Consider the following 17,702-nt stretch of genomic DNA (forward strand, 5'->3'; position numbering starts at 1 on the left):
CTTCCTGCCCCATTTATGAAAGAATTGTAACCACTGAAACAACTGTAGATGAACTTCTTGCAGGCAGAGGCACTTGGGGTTTTTTTTTTTTTGCTTCAGATGTTACCTTAGGTATTTTTTTCACTACTGTAGTGGCAGTTCTACTTCCTAAGATAATCGACTCCCTTTTCCATCATAATGATAAACCCACTAATTTTCTAATATGCCTTTAGAGCTCTTAGAAATGTTCAAAGCACATCTTGCTGGTTAATGGCATCTGCAGCTGTTACTTTTTTCACTACAGTGTGTCTTGTTTTGGATAATGTTACCAGAACAGATTTTTTCTATAGATAACAAAAAAGAGATTTGAGAGAATTTTTATATGGCCCCAAGAATTTTAGTTATGGGAACACTGTAGCAAAAGTAAGTCTGTCAAATGTTCCAGGTTGGACACTGGGGCTTGGAGCAGCCTGGGATGGTGGGAGGTGCCCCTGCTCATGGCAGAGGGTGACACTGGGTTATCTTTAAGGTCCTTTCCAAATCTGGCTGGTCTGTGATTCTAGGTAAAGGCTATTTATTAATTATAAGTAATATTTAACTGCTTGTCTTTGGACTCTTTTTAGGTTGCTGTGGTAGTTTATAGGCCAGACTTTAGTTTCCTTTTATTATGGTGCCACCACTGCTTTGGATTTCAAATGACCTTTTTCCTTCTTTGCAGCCAGAGCTGGAGTAGTGGCTGAGCAGCAGCAGAGGGCTGGCAGCGTGTCACAGGCTCCTGGAGTGGCATTGCAAATGTGTGGAATATGCTACATCAACTGGCAGCAGGTTTCCAGTGGGTGAAGGTAAGTCCTGAACCCAAACCTGTTATCTCCTGAGGATGTCAGGTATCCATGGCTGGTTTCTGTAGTGTCTACAATTTCTGCAGGGACTGATCCCTCAGAGGGTTTAACAGAAAGTCCTGATCTCACTCAGCTGATGCTGTAGAACACAGACCATCCTTCTATCTCTATACAGCATGCTTTGATAAGGTACATGGTTTGAATCCCTTTTGTTTAATTTCCTGTTTAAAACATCAGAGAATCGCTTGAAAGTCCACAGCAAAGGAGCACTGAGTAAGAGGAATGTAGGAATTTTTCTGATATTTAGGTTTACAGCTGGAAGTGATCAGTCAAAAAGGTTCATACTTTCCTTATTCTAGTGAGCAAGTGATTAATTCCATGTTTGGACTACCTCTCTGATATTTTGTGCAATACCATTGAGCTCAATATAACTGCTCAGACTTGGGCTGGGAAAGGAATTTCATGGTGACCCTTAGGCTTCAGAGAAGGTGGAAAACGTGGAAGTAGAGCAGTATGAGAAACTAGACCTGAAAATTGTTGTATCTGCTGCTCTGATGCCTTTAATTTTTCAAATCCTTGGTGACTTTCAGTTGCTGCTGTTGCTGTGGTTGCACAGAGCTGAGAATTGCCCACTTACAGGAGTGTCCATTGTTTGGCTCTAAGTTTAACTGCAGAACCAGGTTACGTGTAATAGACAATAAATATGTCAAGACTGCCATTTTTACAGAATCAAAGGCACGAGCCCCCCTGAATTGTGTAGGATAAAAAGTACAAGCCAGGATATTAAAGCTCTTTGTCTTGCTGACTCATTCGCAGTTTTTACATTCAATTCACTCAGGTCCTGCTTGAGGATGCTTCATTTCTCTGGAAATGTCCTTGAATGACAATTATCTTATTTCTGGCAGCTGAATGGACCAACACCTAAACATCCTTGTGAGCAGCTCTATGGGATGTGTGTGTGTGTGGTGTCCTCAGATTTGGGCAGGGGGACTGCAGCACCCGGGCTGGGTGTGACAGGGACACCAGGAGCTCTCAGTTTAATTTAGCTCCTCTGTTCTGAGCAAGGGCAGAGCTCAGCATGGGAGATTCTTGTCCTGTCTGAACACAAAAGCCACATTTTGCAAACACTGCTCAGTTCTTGTTCATATCCAGGTTCTCAACAGAACGATTCTAAAGAGGGTTAGGTTTGAAGAGTTCCTGACTAGGTTTCAAATTCATTTCTGGGTATCAAGAAGCCATAGAGAAAATACCTGAAATTGGTTCTTCATGTCTCTGTTCCATGCACAGATACATGAATTTTCTAACCATTATTTTGCTTCTCTTGGCTTTTGCTAATATCTTAGTTCATGGTTTAGTTCAGTCCCCTGTCTACTCTGCTTGTTCTTGACTTCAGAGCTACTTCCAAATAGACTTAGTTTTTAGAAATTAAAGGACGTGAGGAATAAGCTTAAAGGAAAATGTGAAGGCACATCACTCTCACTAATGTGTGAGATAAGTGAATTTTAACTGGGTCCTTACCCCAGTTATATCTGACAGTGTTGTGCCTTTTTTTCATAGACTTTTTTGCATTTCAGAGTTAAAGCAAATAATTTGTGAAAGAAAGCTTCCTGCAGAGAGACTGTGGGATGTTCCCTCTGCTTGGAGTGTGAAGAGTCTCCCTTCTAAAGAGGAGGAACAAGAGCTGCTTTTGTTGATTATCATGTAAACCTGTGAATCCATATGCTTCCTAAATACTCTTCCCTTCTTTTGAAGGATCTTTCTTAAATTACTTCCAGCTGTGCCTGTTCAGGAATGCAAATTTCCTGTTACAGTATCTGGATAATGACAAGAGTTGAGAAGGTAAAATATTCTTGTTTAACTATTGTTCATGGAACAAAGAGCAGCAGGGCAGACAACAAGGCCCTGCTGAGCTGTTGGGGGCTGTGACACAGCCTTGGCTCAGTCACAACAGCAGGTGACCAGGAGCTTCAGGGAGTGGGAATATCCTGACTGGACATTTCCTTCCTGTGCTGCTTGGATTTTCTATATTGAAGTTCAAGGGAGATTGAGGGTAAGCACAACAGACACACTTCCCTTTGATTATATTGCTCTGAAAACCATCCTACATGAATAAAGGGTCCTCAGGACCCCGGAAAAGAATACTCCCACAGAATCATAAAATCCCAGACTGGTTTGGGTTGGGAGGGACCTTAAAGCCCATCCAGTGCCACCCCTGCCATGAGCAGGGACACCTTCCACTGTCCCAGGCTGCTCCAAGCCCCAGTGTCCAGCCTGGCCTTGGGCACTGCCAGGGATCCAGGGGCAGCCCCAGCTGCTCTGGGCACCCTGTGCCAGGGCCTGCCCACCCTGCCAGGGAACAATTCCTGCCCAAGATCCCATCCAGCCCTGCCCTCTGGCACTGGGCAGCCATTCCCTGTGTCCTGTCCCTCCAGTTCCTGTTGCAGAGCCCCTCTCCAGGTTCCCTGCAGCCCCTTCAGATCCTGGAAGGCTGTGATGAGTTCATCATACAGGATGAGAAACTCAAGCTCACTTCCTGGACATATAAATTAGTGCTGTATAATGCATGCTTTGCCTCTTTCATATGCAATATCCTTTTTATTATTTGCTTTTAATTCTTATGTAGAAAGACTGTAATGGGAAAACCACGCTGATCCTGATGTACAGAGCAGATCCTCTGGAAGGAAATTCCTCCACAGTTTTGTTTCTGCACAGATGCAATGTGGAAAGAAAATTAATTTTCACTTAGAATCCCCCTGTCCTGCATGTTCAGCCTGGCCCTCTTGTCTGAGCAGTGTTCCCCCTCCAGCTGCCTGTTTTATCCTGTCTCACATCTCTCACTTTGCTTCTCTACAAATATCTGTTTCTGTAGGTTTCTAAGACCTGAATTTTGAATTCTCAGTGTCAACCCACAGAACAGACACTCAGTGTACCTGAAGGATCAGCTCATTATGTGTGTTTTGGGGTGGATATTAGTAATCTAAATGAAATAGGCTCACATGTGAGGGTAAAAGCTTTGATTTTAGTAGGATGACACTCCAAAGTACAGGGAATCCTTCAGCAGTTCTTGAAGAAAGGCCTGAGAGTGAACTGTTAAGAGGAGTACGTGTCATTTCACAGAGTCTGTGCAATAGGATGGAGCCTGAATTTATTACTTCTGCCTTCTTGGTTCTCTTCAAGACTTGATTGAGCTGAAAAACCTTTGGAAACATTGTTAGGATAATGTAAGACACATTCTGATCAAACAGATATTGAAGAAGAATGGCTATTTTATTAGAAATTAAAAAGACTTCAAAGACATCAAGTGAGGAAATACATTCCTACTGTCCTCTCTCTTACAGTCTCAGTACCTACTAACATGGACATTTCAGATTTTCCTATCTGCTTTTTAATAGAAAATTATTTCCATGAAGTACTGCTGCCTTGAAAGAATCTTGAATGTAGAAGAATGCTGAAATGAGTGATTTGTTTTTGGAAACAATGAGCTTGTACCTGAGCTGAAATTCGTCTCTTGGTGTCAAAAAGTTTGTTCCAGCTCAAATCCTGAAACAACTGAGTCATCAGAGACTCATCCCTGCACTTTCCCAGCTTTCTGGGGAATCCCAGCCCTGTCTGGGCTGCAGAGTGGAGCTCTGGAGCAGGATCTGGAGCAGCCTGGCTGGGCTGAGGAATGGGAAACTCCTGAAACTCCCCCCAGGCATGAGATTCCCTAAGGAGAGACTGCAAGACTGCACTGCACAGGCTGCAGGGATTGGCCAGCAGGGGAGAAAGGGCATTAAAGATTGATCCATTGACTGAAAAACTCCCCCAAACTCCAATCACTTGTGGGTCAGAATAACCTCAAATACTTGAACATTGTGCTCTGATAAAATGAACTTCTGGCAAAGTTTCCACAGTTACTTTAAAGGTGAAAAGTGTGAAGCAAAAGCTAAATCAGAGTCTTTCTGAAACAGTTTTAATGGGACTTTATGGAGAGAGCCACTGTCAGATTTAACAATAAGTACATAAATATGAAGGATGTATACATATAGATATATAAAATATAATTGCTCATTTTGGGCTTTAAAAATAATGATGGTGAGAAGGATAATAATAGCATATTTAAAATTTGTACTTTAGTGTCTCCAAGAAAAAATACACACAGCCAGGGCTAGAAAAATAAACCCAAGAGAAAACTGAATCATGTGTCTTGCATATAAATATTCCATGGGAAAAGATGGCTGTGCACTCAGCCTTTCAAGGCTTCATATGCAATGAAAGCTCTTTGAATTGTACTCAGACATTAGTTTGCTGTCTCAAAAATGGACATACGCTGTATGCTATCAAATAAATCAAAATTTAGTGTATTTAATTCTTTTGAGGTGTTTAACCAAGCCAATTAGTGCTTTGTTAGTCACAGCTGAAGAAAAACTTCTTTAAAATGCTCTCAGTAATTTTCAGGAACACTTGCTGATATAACCATGCAACAGATGCAATTTATGTGGCTCTCCTCATCTGTATAAACTCTAATAAAGACACACAAGTAGTGATTGGTAAAATCTAATGTAATGCAAAGGTTTTTCCCTCTCCGTTCCTGGCAACCTGCATTTGCAACCACTCAGTTACTTTTATTTTAAAATGGTTTTTCAATTACATTCTGCTGCTGTAGGGAAAAGCCTTTTGACAAAGGCATGACATAAACCATTTCTATTGCAGCTCCATCATAGTTCCCACAGCTAAACGAGACTGGACAGTTCATTAAAAAGAAAAATTAGTAGTACAAGGTTGTAGGGAAACAATAACAGATTATGACTGGCCTGTGGCAGCCCACTGAATTCATGTAGTGGAATAAAAATGATTCCCTTGTCTCATAAATGAAGGTTTGTTCCAAGGTTTTAGGTGAAGTCTCTCCTTCTGTTCCTTTACAGGAAAAAGGTGTCCAGTTTCTGGTCTTTAAAAGCAATATTTGTAATTACTGCAGAAGAGGAATGTGGGCTCTTTGGGATCTCATTTGATAATTACTGAATACATAATAAATAACAACATAAAAGAGAATGGCATAGAACACAACACACTAAACAGCTGCATTAAAGCAAAAAAAAATAACCCTCTCAGGGTGATCAGGGGCAGGAGGGACAAAATGAGGATGGAGTCAGGACTTGATCCTATTTTTTCTTGTCTGAGGGAGTAACTGCTCTAGACCAGGCTAAATTTGCTGAATTCATTGCTCCAAAGCCAAAATATTTGTGATTCCATGGCAATTCTTTCAGATCTGTTGCTGCTACCGGTGTGACATCATATGTGATTTATCTCTTGCTTAAGGCTGTTCTTGAAGGTGCAACTAAGTCCTAAAGCCTCGTTCTAGATGTGACTCCACATTTTTCCCAATTTCCTCAGGGTTCCATGGCTCAAATTTTCTGTATAGTTCTGGTACATGGGGCAAGCAGACAGACTTGGCCTTTGATGTTATAATCTGAATTTCATTATATTGATGTTATAAATTCCTGTCTCAGAAGATATTTCAAAGAATACGGGCCCTGGGATGCATTACCCGTTTCTTTTGGCCAGTAGCCACAGCCTTCTGATGAATTCAATGGGATAACGGGAGAGGCCAGGAAAGGGGAAGTTTGAGCCAACATAACATTTGGAATCAAAAGCAGGACTGACCCTGAAGGGTATTTTCTGGTTCTGTTTATGAACACAATCTTCTTTTAGAAACAACAGTCTAAAATCCTGAATATTCATGGTCGTGGAGTCTGACCCCCTGTATTTTTACAGCTTTATCCCTGCTTTTACAGGAGAGCGTGGGCATTTGGCCTCCAATTCTCCCTTCCCTCCCCCCAAAATAGAAAAGCAGGTTATGTAACCTCCACAGTCTGGCCACTGTGAGAGGCCTCCTGGCCCTCCTGGCTTGGTTCGTGCTATCAGCTGTGTTTTGTGAACCAGGGCTGCACTGAAGCAAAAATAACCAACCAACCCAAAGGCTCTGCCTTGACCTCCTGAGCTGTTCTCATACTTTCTTACTGCAGGCAACATGTGTGAGTTGCAGCACTCTGGGAAGAAGCTATTCCCTATTTTTCCAGGGAATGTGTTTGCACAAAGATCTAGCTCTCACTAATGAGCTGTTCATCCCAAGGCTGGTGATTAACTGCAGACTTCACTGCTCTGCTGCCCTGTTTGGGAGGGCAAAGGTGCCACTTGTGTCTCCTGTCCCCCTCTGCCATGTGTGAGACCCAGGAGAGAACAGCCCCATCCCAGGAGCAGGCTCACTCCAAGCACAGCTCAACAAAGAAAGTGTTGTTCTGTCTCCCAGTAAAGCCACTGACCCACTGGTTATCACCCCTCTGCTGCTCCCAGCATCAGCAGAATGACACAAAAGTCATGTGTTAAACAAATGGAATGACCATTTTTCTCCTTGTAGGTCTGGAGTGATTTGATTTGCTTTATATTTGACAAATATAGAGATAATTAAAATTTTAAGTAGGAAAACTTTTCAACAAAGAATAGAATGGTAATGACTTTTTAATAACTGTCAACACTGCTCTCTGTTGGGTTGGGGTTAGGGTTATCCAGGTTGCCTCTGCTCCCCACGTGCTGTTCCCTCCTTTCAGCACGCCCTGTTTCCTCTGGACAGCTCAAGGTTGACACATTATCCTTTGTCCAGCTGAGTGCTTTGCCTCTGAGCAGTCACCGGACTCACATCCAGGGTTCAGTGCAGGCTCCTTGAAGTCTCCATCAGTTTATTCTGCTGCAGCTTGTTGAGCTCATCTAACCCAAAAGAACAGAAATTAAAAGACAAGAATGATCTTTTAGCCTAAATTCTGAAGGGTTTATCCAGAGAATTATCAGTTCATTCACACTGAGCTCTTATACAAGTTATGTACAGTTAACAGTGGTGCACAGGAGCTTCCCAGTCCCTGCCTTTCCTTGGTGTCCCCCTCGCCATCAGCTGCCTCAGGCAGAGGTCTTGAGGCAGGATGGGGTTGGAGGGCCCTTATGCCAGGGAATGCAGGGATGGATCCTTCTCCCTGCACCCAAAGCCGTTGTTATGTTTGTAATGTTATTTTTCCAGAGCCACTGTTATGTTTGCAGACCTGCTCCTCACCCTGCCCTTTCCCCACAGCCCTGTAGGGCACGTGCCAGCCTGTGTTGCTGTGGAAGGTGGATTTTCTGGGTGTGGAACAGCACCCTCTGTTCCCTGTGTTATCTCTGAGCTTTGTGCAGCTCCCAGGCTGCAGTGCTTCCATGGCCAGGAGCTGAGCCCTGGGGAACCTCACCATCCTCCTGCCCCTGACTTTCACATCTCCTCTCCCATCCTCTGCTGCCTCCCTGCTGCACGGGTAGTTCGTTCTGTGTGGACCAGTGCATTGTTCTTTCTGCCTCTTCATTTCAAACACAAACATAAACCAGCTGTCTTACAGCAGAGTCATCCTGAGCTGAGCAGAAAGCCGAAGCAAATCAGGCAATGGCCACTTGGTCCTTAGATAATCTGTTAGAGCTGAATAAATTACCCAACCCCAAGGCCCAGGCAGGCCCAAAGTGGTGCTGATGCTGCCTAAGAATCCAGAGGGGTCCTGCTGCCTGTGCTGGCAGCTCACAGCAGCTCGGGCATGTCACAAACAGTGGCAACACTGGCCTAAGGGCTTACAAGGCTCTGAAATTTTAACAAGTTCACCCTAACATGTGGAAAATTATTTTTTACACTATTTATTTAAACCCCATTATTAAATAAGCATTAGGTAAGCATTCCTATTAGCAATCTTATTCTTACACCATCATTCGTGTCATGTATTAGAGCTGGGTTTAGTTAAAGCTGTGTTTACAAACATAATACAAGTGCCTGTGTGTGACCTTTGCAATTATTCTTCCTGATTATAATATGGATTTGCCATTCCTTGGGTCTGGTTCTAAACTCACTTGCTGAAGCTTAAGCCAGAAGGGGCTCACAAAATTTGCACAAAGAGTTTTGAAAAAAAAAGATCATGTTAAGTTTTTTATAGCAATGTTTACCCTGTCAGCCATCCATTGGAACAAGAAATATGTCTGTCTGCTCAGAAAGATGTTCCCTGTTCTTGGATGAATCCCCAGATCCAGTTTCTCCAGCTGGTGCCTGTCTGGTGCTTTATTCCCTCTGACCACTGGATTTCCAGGAAGCTATTTTTTATTGTCCTTTTGCTCACCCTTGTGAGTGTTTAGGTTGAAAACACTGTGTTTGGGTCTTCAAAGTGGTGAGAAAACAAGAGGGCCAGCTTTGCAGACAAGCACTGTATCACTGTCCTTGGATGGGATATGATAAAGGCTCCAGAAAGAAATTCAGATACTGCTCCACGTGGGTTACTCTTATGCAACATTATCTTGTGTCTTGCATAGAGATTTAAAGGAAGAGGAGGATGGGGGTGCTCAGCATTGTACATACAGGAAAACAGCCATGGAATGAAAAGAAAACTTTAAATGGAAAGCTCTAGGTTCTTTGCAATGTGAACAAACCCAGCAAGCACCAGAATTTAAATTCTGTGAGGTCTGAGGTATCACACTAAGCCAGAGAACAAGGTGAGGGTTAGCTCAGCTTGTTCTGAGGGTTAAATCAGTGCTGCTTGTTGGGTGTATGGCAAATTCCCACAAATAATAGGGAAATCCTTAGCAAAGTTAAAAGAAATGAATCTGGGAAAAAACCCCAAAAACTCATGGGATGCTCAGCATACTGCACCTAACAATTTTAGCCTGACTTGGAACCAAAGCCAAAGTACAGATGGAACATAAAGTTACGTATTTGGAAACTCCTTGGAGCTGTGAAAGCCTCGTTTGCCTCTATCAGGGCTGATCAAATTCCCAGAGCAGAGAAGGGAGGCATTGGAGCTGATGGATTGCCACGCACAGAACCTCCTTAATGCAGCAGCCCAGACTCCAAAGCCTCAAACACCATGTATTTATGGACTGAACCATTTTGTACCCTCCACTGGATCATCAGTCCTGGGCTTTCCATCCCCTTCGTCTTGTTCACCATCCACTTGCTTGAACACTGTAATTTGGCCTTCCAGTTCTCACCAGCCCTCTTGGGCCTAATACATAGAATTTAAAAGCTTTCAATTGACACAACTCCCATTTTCTTTCTCTCTGCACTCCCAGGACTGTCACCAGTCATTTCAGCTTGTTGCTTATTTCAGCTGGGAAGTCGACATTTCCTTTACAAAAACTAAAGAAGTCCAAAGTTTTTAAGTATTCCATCCTTCCTCCAATAAATGTAGCAAGCACCAGTGTTTCTAGAAAGATTATGTTTGGTGACAGACTCTCTCATCTCTCTTTAACCTAATAGTTCCTTTTCCAGAAAAAAAACATAATTACTCCAAGAGCAATTTATTTAATTACTGTTATGGGAGACTTCAAAGGAAATTGGTTGGATTGAAATAGTGATATCACCCTGGCAACATTTTGAAAAGAACATTTCGGTAGAAAATATGCTGGATGTAAGGGCATGTTTAATGTGGAGAAAAAAATGCCTAATCCTATTCTGGTGAATGGAGCTTTCAGTAGTTTTTATGTATATATTTGCACATGTATTGGGGTTTTTTTATTATTATTGTTTTTTGGATTTATTTCACTTCTATAAATGCAAATTTTTCCCCTCTACTTGCCTCATAGGAAAGTCATTTCATCAAAAAATTAAACTATTCTTAATGTAGCAGTTCTACCAAATGTTAGGTTTTCCTCTTTCTTTTCCCCAAACTCATTTTTAAGGGCACTTCAGCGATCTTCATTAATGAGAAAATTGTTTATTGGTGTGGAAGGTGATGCTTTACCTGACTGGACACAGGCTCATTCACACTCCAGTACTTTTAGATTGTCCTGTTGGTTAAAAAAGACATTGCTGGTGCAAGATGCAGAAATTAGATTGGTGTTCTAGGATATGCAGATAACCCCACCAGACCTGATTATTGCACTCTTAAGGCCAAGACTTGCCCATGGCAAGGGTGACAAAAGGTATTTATAACCTCAAAACCCCTAATGCACTTCCGAAATAACATCTAATTAAAGTTGATTCATACATTCAGCTATGAATACCACTAATCTAATTTTTTAAATACACATTTTTGGTCAATTTCCCACGACAAGCTCTCTGTGAAACATCAATTTCTGATACTTTTTGGCAAGAAGAGCTGTAGGTTTGAAGCATTTAAAATTTGCCTCTTCTGCATCATAGCAACGGCACCAAACATCATTCCAGCTGTAGCAAGGCACTGCCTTAAATCTGTTCTTGTTACTGCTTCTGTCACAAGAACAGAAATGAAAGGTTTTGCCACAATTGTCTGTAATTACAGGTCAGAAATAGGGTCAAGCCAGGTCTGGAATGTGTTTGTGCTTCATGTGATCAGTTAGAAAGACGTAATCAACAGGTTTAGCTCAAAATGAGATATGCTCATGAAAAATATGCAGAATCATTTGCTCTTTTTTTAAATGGATCAGTTGAAAGATAAATAAATTTTAATTGCAAGCTGACACCATCCTGTCTTTTTTGTGCTATTTTTTGTATTTATTGTGTGCTATTATTGTATTTATTTGTATGCTTAGCATCTCATTGCATCATCCCAGTACCTCTTGCTGGATTTCTGGGTTTGTAATATAAAGTTGGGAATTATGTCTTAGTCCTTACAGCCTATGAATGCTAAAAATCCAGATAATTCCTCTGATTTGTGCTCAGAGAATATCAGGAAGCCAAAAGGAAGTTGTTTTAATGAAGGCGGTGCTTTCCTTGTGTTTGTGTATTTGGGGTTTTTTTAGGTTAAATGGAAGTATTCTATGGTGACTAATTACAGCAAGACATCTCAGAAAAGACTCATGCAAATATTGTTTTAATTATAATCTTGTGTTGTAATGGGTTGCAAATAATAATATAAATGTGAAGATTTGGTCTTTTCAGCTGTAGCCTCCCATTAGGTATTTAAACAGTGATGGTCTCCTTTATTAGGGCAATTGAGGCTGCTTTAGGAATGTGTTTGAATATTCTGAGGTTGTTATCTCATGCTTTTGAGCCAAAATTGGTCTCCTCACAGACAATCTCTGCCTAGGCAAAAATGAATTATTGATTCGATTTTTCATTCAGAAATCTCAAAGTGGCTTTTATTCTCTTTATGGAAGAAATTTGCACTAAACTGGAATAGTTAAGAAAGATATCAAAAAAAGAGCCTTCCACGGGCATGGCTGAAGGATCTGAGCTCTTCCTTCTGGAGCTCCAAGAAAGCTGGGGAAAGGAGAAGATTATTGATTAGTTATTTATCTCTCACCTTTCTCTCTTTAGCAAATGTGTTTGTAAAGGAGACTCTCTAATTCCCTAGCCTGTCGAGTTTTGTAAAGATAAATGTTACAGAGGCTGTAATGTGAACCTCTCTAAATGAGTCACGATGTGGAAGCCCTTCATCAGGAACTTTCCTGCTTGAGGGAGACCAAACTGCAGGGGACATGGGGATTGAGGAGTCCAGTAGGATTAAATTCAAAGTGGAAAAATGTTTTGTAGAGGAACACATTGGCCACACAAAGACCACCCAGGATGCTTTAATAGCCTGGCATTTCGGCAGCGCTGCTGAAGCTGCCTCTGGAAATGAAGCTGTAAGTGCAGAACCACAGCCTGAATTTAGATTTCTGCTTGTGTGGGGGCTGCCAGTCCTTCAGCAAGAGGTTATAGATCTGAGCAGAAATGGATTGGTGGCTGCAATTCTGTCTGCCTTAGTTTGGGAGCTGAATAGACCTGCCTGCAATCATTAGTTTTTGATAGGTTTTCACTCTTTAATCTTGACTTTCTGTCTCATTTCTGGCACAAACCAAAGAGACCATCAGTCACAGCACAAGTGTCATTCAGATATTCAGACATATCAATTCTTAGGGAGAAAAAATATTGGGGGTTGGCTTAGCATGTAAATACAGCATTAGTAGCTGCAAGTAAGTTGACTTTAGTTGTCATTTGTTTCCTCCTCAGGGTGTCACTGATAGCCACTTACATAATACCAAAATGGCTGGGACTAGTGTGGGCTGGGCTGCAGCCTCACTGGCCTTGGAGCATCTGGGGAATTATGAGAATGCCAGTTGGTCTGAGGAGCACAAGAACACAATTACTATTTAAAATAAACTCTACCAAGAGCTTAGTCATTACTTGAAATGACTCTATCAATCACCATGGTCTTTAATAAGACTACCTTTCTTATGCTGGTTGTTTTCCTGTAGAGTTTATGCTTAAAACCAGACAGCCTCTCTCACATTTATCTTAAGTGGATCTCCCCAGGGCAGCAAGTAAATGTAAAACTCTGTTTACAGCCATTTTTCATTTCCCAAGCCTTTTAATATCACTCTCTCAGGCTTATTTCTGTGTCATTCACTCCATAATGTACTAAGTTGTCTTCCTGCTTTCCCCTGCTTTATATGAGGTACAGCAAGCAGCAATCTCACCCTTCTCCAACGAGCACGAATTAAATCAAAGCTTGGGGAAAATGCCTTCATTCCATGGTGAATTCAGAGGTGGATGCTGACAGATAGCACATCATACTGTTCAGGAGGTAATTTCTCTTCCTCTTCCCTGCACAATGACTTCTGTTTTCAAAGGGCCATCATTTTATGGCTTTGTCTATGGTTTCGTGATAGTCTCAAAGTCTGCTACAGGAAAACGTGGCTACGTTTCAAAAACTCTTCTTTGGAGCAGCTGGGGATTATTGGCTTTAAACATCTCAGTAATCCAATACAGTGCTATAAAACATAATTTAAAAATGCAAAGGATTAAGATTTGCTTTCACAGGGTTCTACAGAACTCAGAATAGGATTCTACAAAACTTGCTTAGCATTTTTGAAACAACTTCTATTGACAAGATGAAAATCACCAGTTCTGTAAAGATTTCACTTCTGTATTTAGTCCATACAAATCTTGCCATGACCTAGAATTCCTCTGTGGTAGGACACCTCTAGAATCTTCGTTGTTTGCATACCAAATATAAAGTTATATGTAAGTTATATATATACTTATCTCTGCAGAACTGCAGCCTCAAATTCTAATTCTTTACACTGCAGTGTAAAGTGCTCCCATGCAAAACACAGAACATGGACTGGGGGAGTGTGAGGTTCTCATTATTCAGTGCAATAACTAAGAGAATTTTTTCCCCTAAGTATCTTTAAATATGAATTTCCTTTTCTGGACTAAATACTTTTGTCTCATAAGACTAATTATGTTTTGTGAATGGCACAGAAAACTTTATAGCAATTTGCATTCAGATGAGGGTTGTTTGCTGTTCTCTCCAGTGAGACCTGGAATGTGCTTCAGCAAGAAGAGGGACTCAGTGCTGCAGAGGGGCTCACAGGGAGTTACTGGCTGCTGGTCTGGTTTGGAATCTCACACTGGGAAAAATGAGATTTACCAGTTACATGTACAGCAGGAAAATCTGTTCCTGTATCAGAGATCAGAGCTCTTGTCATCTGAACAAAACGTTTTATATGAGACCGATGCATATTGGCCTTTAATGACTGAATCGTTTGGGGTGGCACCTTAAAGCTCATCCAGTGCCACCCCTGCCATGGGCAGGGACACCTTCCACTGTCCCAGGCTGCTCCAAGCCCCAATGTCCAGCCTGGCCTTGGGCACTGCCAGGGATCCAGGGGCAGCCCCAGCTGCTCTGGGCACCCTGTGCCAGGGCCTGCCCACCCTCCCAGGGAACAATTCCTGCCCAAGATCCCATCTAAACTTGCCCTCTTTCAGTTTCTCTTCCATGAACTGAGAAGTCCCTTCCCAGATCTCAGCCACCACCAGCACACTCAGGTCATCCCTGTATTTAGTGGTTTTTTCTGGGTTTTGCCCAGGAAATGCCTATTTCTGTCATTGGGGAAAGGTCTATTTTTGACATATGAACTATTCCACATCCCTCACCTTGTGTGTTTTATTAAAAACTCCCAAAACAGTTAAATTTGTGATATGCCCTGAAGATTAACCAATATGGGCTCAGTGGGACTCAACTGATTATTTGATCTGGAGATCTGTTCCCTACCTTCTTTCCATGAGAACTGCTCGTTTTCTGTGGCCTGATTGCAGTGTCCAGGGAAGGGACACACGCCGTGCTGAGCACTGAAGTTCAACTGTGGAGTGGGAGCTCTGGGGCTGCTCAGAACAGCCCCATCCTGAAAGCAGGAATCCATCCAGGTTCTGGGGAGCTTTGCAGTGCCTGATCCCATGGGGGAAGGTCCCTGCCCAGCTGGGGACATCACCTGGGCACAGCGGGTCCCTCCCTGCCACCCAGGGCTCCTCCAGCTGTGCCCCATGCTCCATCCCTCTGCCCAAAACTTGGGCACTCTCAACTCCAGAACTAATATGATCCAATATTTATTCTGTCATTAAAAAGCTATTCATTTCCTTGTCTGGTGATGAAATTATGGTAAAATAAATCGTTCATCTTTTCAGCTAATTCTAATTACAGCTAAAATCTCATTTAGACTGGGAGTTTGCTATATTTACTTGATACTTTTGCAAAACATTTCAGAACATAATCATCCATTATTATATTGCAACACTGTGATCTTGGCTGCCTTCTGCCAAGTGTATTCCTGAGAACAATTGCTATTTTAATGCATCATCCAGAAGTTATGGCCTAGACAAATCAGAAAAAATTGTTTAGTCTATTATAATTTGGCATATGGTCATTTAATAGCACACAGGAAATCATCATGAACGCTGGGGATTATTGTTGCTATAAAAATAATGAAAGGAATTTAAAGTTGGCTAGACTTCACTTCCGCCACGGCTCTTGTCATTGAAATCATCTCTGCTGCCTCTTTGTTTTTTGCTGTTAATATCTTGGAGCAGTCATTCAGATCTGTGTGAAGCTGTATGGAGCACACTGACTCTGCAGAGTAGCTGGTTGCAGTATGGTTTCCATGTGGACAAGGATATATTATTTTTCAGGTTTTAAGATGTGTCCTTAATTGAATTCTTAAATGAACAGCATATTTCCATTAGGAATATCGATGGGTGTTATTTTCTAACAGCTGAAGAACAGACTTTTCTTATGATAAAATTGAAGCTGGTGAGGTTTGCATTAACAACTACAAGTACACAGCACAGCCATGCTGTCTGTGCAGCTAGAAATGCCCAGCAGGCTTGTTCTCACAGTTATTTAGGGACATATTATATTTCCATGCAGACATTTTGGTATACACCTCCCCATGCAGGTTGTTTTTCAGAGTGTGGACTAGACTTTAAATATTTCTCAGTCCTGCATACCTCAACTGATCAACTTAAATTCAGGGATTTCACTGTGTTCATGTGCCTCGCTGATGAGATCAGACCTTGTGTGGTGGCTGATTAACTCTTGTTCACCCTTTATCCCTGATAAAGCTGTTATTCAATGCCAAAGTTGCCAACAGTTGTTTGTATATAGTTAAAATATATTAATGGAATTCTTCTTTTTGAGTACAAGTCCATCTTGGTTCAGCCAGAGCAGTGTGAAACTTCCTCCACGGGGCAGCTGAGAGCTCTGCTCTCTTCGCAGAGCAGGGAAAGGTTCTGCTTCCCCCAGAGGGTGCTGGGCACTGCCCAGGCTCCCCAGGGAATGGGCACGGCCCGAGGCTGCCAGAGCTCCAGGAGCGTTTGGGCAGCGCTGCCAGGGATGCCCAGGGTGGGATTGGTGGGGTGTCTGGGCAGGGCCAGGGGCTGGACTGGATGATCCTTGGGGATTCCTTCCCACTCAGGATATTCTATGTTTCTATGAAACTTGGAATCCACTATGCTCAAGGAAGTGGGAAACAGCTTTTTTGACAGAGTTGTTAGGAAAGTTGGGGATTTCAAATGATACGTTGCGCAATTCTGAACAGTAATGGAAAAGAATCAGGGTGTTTGTTGTGGATTAACCCCAGCCAGCAGCTGAGCACCACACAGGCACTGCTAACTCCCTGCTCCTCCCCAGGGATGGGGGAGAGATTTGGAAGAGTAAATGGGAGAAAACTCATGGGTTGAGATAAAGACACTTAAATAGGACAGAAGAGGAAGAAAACAGTGATAACAATAATGAGGAAAGAAATAGAATACACAAAACAAGTGATGCATGTTGCAGTTGCTCTCCACTCACAGACTTCTCCCTAGCCAGCTCCTGAGAGAGACCTCTGGCCAGCTCCCCCCAGTTTATGTGCTGAGCATGGTGTGGAAAGGTCTGGAATACCCCTCTGGCCAGTATGGGTCAGCTATCCCAGCTGTGTCCACTCCCAGCCCTTTGTGCCTCCCCATGAACATGAGAAGCTGAAAAGTCCTGACTCAGTGTAAGCACTGCTCAGCACCAACTCAAACTGCAGTGTGTTATCAGCATGCTCCTCTTCCTAAATCCAAAACACACCTCTGGAGCAGCTACCAGGAGGGAAAGTAACTCTATTCTGGCCAAAAGCAGCACAGTGTTGCAGTTTGGTCAACTGCCCACTGAGATTGGCTTTGCTGTAGTTGAGGATTATAATCTGTGGGCAGAAATACAAAAATACCTCAAAGATTGTGATTTTTTTAAAAAGACTGGAACTATTCACAGCAAATCAGTCTCACAAATCTGTGCAGTGCCTGAATCCAGGTGCTGCACACTGAATTTTCAGATGCTCACTTGAGCAGCAGCCCAGCAGCTGCAACAATTGCCATCCTCACATCTGTATTCCAAATTCTCAGGAGTATGAGGTATTTTTCCCCAAGAGAAAAAGGAATTGCTTTATAAAATATTTCGCTCTTTTTCCATGTTTTCTGCTTGAAGTAGAAGGAAACTGCAGGCTTTCAGTAGCCAAGTTAATGTTGAAATGTTTGAAATGTTTTAAGTAGATTGTTTGGAAAATAAAGGAAGGAAAAAAGAGACTCTTTTTTTTTTTGTTAGTGCTACTGCTTCATTTTTTAATGAAGTTTATTTTAGCTTTAACTTA

General features: G+C 42.2%; 1 protein-coding gene across 1 annotated transcript in view; it reads left to right on the forward strand.

The window, feature by feature from the left end:
- The first annotated feature begins 777 nt into the window (after nt 1-777).
- Nucleotides 778-17,702, forward strand: part of CDH11 (cadherin 11) — a 39,694-nt gene continuing 22,769 nt past the window's right edge. Inside the window, exon 1 of the mRNA XM_082290049.1 lies at nt 778-821. The gene's annotated coding sequence lies outside the window, so the exon portion shown is untranslated. The remainder of the gene's footprint in view (nt 822-17,702) is intronic.

Source organism: Coloeus monedula (assembly GCF_965178545.1).
Source record: "Coloeus monedula genome assembly, chromosome: 13".
In the NCBI taxonomy this organism is placed as follows: Eukaryota; Metazoa; Chordata; class Aves; order Passeriformes; family Corvidae; genus Coloeus; species Coloeus monedula.